Raw genomic sequence first — 3,746 nt, 5'->3', positions numbered from 1 at the left:
CATGAAGTTTAACAAAAGCAAGTGCCGTGTCCTACACCTGGGACGGGGCAACCCTGGCTATACGTACAGACTGGGCGACGAGATGCTGGAGAGCAGCCCTGCAGAGAGGGATCTGGGGGTTGTGGTTGACAGCAAGTCGAATATGAGCCAGCAGTGTGCCCTGGCAGCCAGGAGGGCCAACCGTATCCTGGGGTGCATCAAGCACGGCATCGCTAGTCGGTCGGGGGAAGTGTCCCGCTCTACTCTGCGCTGGTGCAGCCTCACCTCGAGTACTGTGTGCAGTGTTGGGCACCACAGTACAAAAAGGACATTAAACTATTGGAGAGTGGCCAGAGGAGGGCGACTCAGATGGTGAAGGGCCTAGAGGGGAAGACATATGAGGAGCGGCCGAGGTCACTGGGCCTGGAAAAGAGGAGGCTGAGGGGAGACCTCATCGCAGTCTACAGCTTCCTCACGATGGGGAGCGGAGGGGCAGGCACTGATCTATTCTCTTTAGTCACCAGTGATAGGACCCGAGGGAAGGGTGTCAAGCTGAGGCAGGGGAGGTTCAGGCTACACATCAGGAAGAGGTTCTTCACTGAGAGGGTGGTCGTCCACTGGAACAGGCTCCCCAGGGAAGGAGTCACTGCACCAAGCCTGCCAGAGTTTAAGAAGCGTTTCGACTGTGCACTTAGTCACATGGTCTGAATTTTGGGGTAGACGTGTGTGGTGCCAGGAGTTGGACTCGATGATCCTTATGGGTCCCTTCCAACTCGGGATATTCTATGATTCTATGATTTGCAGGCAATATTGCTTCATATAGTCTAATTCCCAACATAGCCTTTGCACATGAACCTGCTTTCCAAGAAACTGGATTTAGGCTGGGGCTAGCTAAAACAAGGTGGTAGGAACCAGGCAGCTCAGGCAACCCACCAGCTCCCCCTGCCCAGTACCACCTGGGGACAACTGCCTACTGTCCCCAGCCCTGGCACACACCGCATGGTCACCTAGCACTCCCAGTTTCAGTTGGATTAGGCAGGCAAATGGTCAAATTAGAGAGCTCAAACACAAGCACTAATTAGGCTCCAGATCCTCCAAAGGAGAAATAACGCTCATGGGAAAAGATTTAGTGTAATTTAATCTCAGAGATGGCTTAGCACATGAACAAAGGGTATGTGAATCAAGTTCATGCTTGTTACCAGATTTCGGTTCCCCTGCTCTTGCAGCTCCAGTCAACCCTCTTCGGATGGCAAAATCAAAAACAACTTACAAAAAAAAAAACCACTCATGACTACTGCACCCCCCCCATCAGCAAATTTGGGCTGATGTCAGAGCAATCTTTACTCTTACCACACATATCCTAATGCAGTGACTCAAGGATCCTCTATGAAAAAAAAACAGAAACCCAAATGACAGCTGCAAGTTTCTGTTCTTCCCTGTGGTAAACAAGTCAAGACATCTTCAGCCCTCACATCTGGGACAGCCTTTCAACTGGGATTTGATGCAGTACCAAGTATGCATGTGTGCCAGCAGCAGAAGGCAGTGACTAGCAAGCAAATTACTGTTTGCACAGCAGATCCTGCTGATGGAATCTATACTCATTCATGTACTGGTAATAATATTTGCAATTGGCGGTGGGAATCTCAAGGCTTTTTTTTTCCTTTGTTTTGCTAAATGAAGGTCAAGCAGGAAAATAATTTTCATCTGCTTCACTCCTTTCCTCAATTTCAGATGCATTTCAGATGCTGAACTTAGTGAAAAGAGCAGGTTCCTTGGCCACATCCCAGATACAATCTCAGCTATCTCCATCACCCCCAGTTCTCATAATACAGACACAATGAATTTAGTCATTGCATTGCCACTCTGTGTAAAATGAGTGTAATGTTTAAGAGGTTAAATCTACTGCAATTTTCAACTGCTTACAGAAAGAAATATTGAATATAAATAAGTACATTATTTGTATAAATACTTCTTCAAAAGGCTAAAGTTAGAGATAGCAGATGGAGATCTGGTGCAATACTCTAGAATGCAGTAACATTTTCCTGTACGTGCTGTATTAAAATGGTAAACATGACTGAATCTATGACTCAGATTACTTGAAACATTTCTAGAGAGGGTCACACTTACATTTTGACTCAATATCATCACTAAATTATCTGTGGTTAAATATACTTGTTACAACTAAACCATTAACTTTGATCCTGCATTAAAGCAAGTATCTCAACAGCATTCAGTTACCTGACACCTATCGCTCCACCCCCATTAAAGAGCAGAGAGAGCACAAGCGAGAAAACACTACTGTACCAAATCTCTTGCTATTTCCATTATGCACCATTTTCTTCCTCTTAACTAATATATTTTTAGTTACCTAGACAATTTCTTGCTCAGGGACAGACACAGAAAACTAGCACTGGCTTTGCTACGTTTAATGGTTTTGCCTCTTTAATTCTGCAGAGCTAAACGTCAGAGAAAACCTTGTTAGTTGCATTCATGCCAATGCTCAAAGAAGTGAAACCATTAACAATGACGTATAAAAGCGTACAATGGTATGAACTAATCTGCTCTACAGCTTTTACCACAGTTGTATTTTGTTAGGCTGGTAACTCTGCAACTTTAAAAAGCATAAATGATAGATCAGGCCACAGCTGATGTACAGTACATCTAAAGGTGCATTCACAGCTGTGTTGTGCATGCAGATACTGTTTAGCAGCACATCAGCCTTCAATAAGTCTCCTGCTCCCACAAGGCACATCACTAAGCACATAAGCCTCTGGTTTAATACTAGCTTGTGTGTTTCTATACTGTACAGATGACATTTATGGAACTGCAGTGTGGATGCATCCACACACAGGTTAGTCACTAATAGACAGTAAGATAATCAATTTTAATTTGAAATTAAGCATAGAGTTTTGCTACACTATGACCGTGTCATTAAAAAACAACAAAAAAGTAGTATTTGTCAGTCTAGGGAAGAACTGGGATTCTTATACTATACAGTAATATAGTATACTATACTATATAGTAATTTCAGCTTGTTAATGCTGACATCTGCCTAAACATGTCAAATCCCTATCAAAAGGACTTCAGTGGAATACACAGCAAGCAACACCTGCATAGAGGACTTGCAGCAAATTCTGGACATCCACACAAAACATCTATTAATACTGTGGGAATGAGAGGCATTTTCTAACCTCAATAAAAACAAGTAGTCACATGGTCTGAACTTTTGGGTAGACCTGTGCGGTGTCAAGAGTTGGACTTGATGATCCTTAAGGGTCCCTTCCAACTCAGGATATTCTATGATTCTAAGTATTCAAGGGCAAAGCATGGCAATATTTACTGACTGTATGGAAAATCTGCATTCATGAGCTGAACATGAATCAGCCTGAAAGCTGACTGAGTCAGATGACTCATGTGCTTTTCATAGTTGTAGCCATGTCAGTAATTACACATACCTTTTTCTGTCTTAAAGCAAAAATCAGCTTTCAGCCAGTTAGTACGTGCAGATTTATGTTAGAGAGTGGAAGCAACAAATTAGTAATTTATTTTTCATATTACAAAAGTCAAATTACATTGAAATCTAGCGGTATAAACTGCTTTAGAACATATTTTTAAGGTGCCAAATGTTTTTTCTTCCCCAAAAATGTTTTTATGAAGCCTAGAAACTACCACAAATCACTGACTTTGCTATTTTTTCCAGCTTCTGGCCTTCTTTGCAACAACTGTAGAATACTCTCCCTTTGAAAAATGCACACAAGACACAAAGA

This window comes from Anser cygnoides, chromosome 14 (genome assembly GCF_040182565.1).
Source record: "Anser cygnoides isolate HZ-2024a breed goose chromosome 14, Taihu_goose_T2T_genome, whole genome shotgun sequence".
NCBI classification, from domain to species: domain Eukaryota; kingdom Metazoa; phylum Chordata; class Aves; order Anseriformes; family Anatidae; genus Anser; species Anser cygnoides.
Note: the sequence above shows the minus strand (reverse complement) of the source record.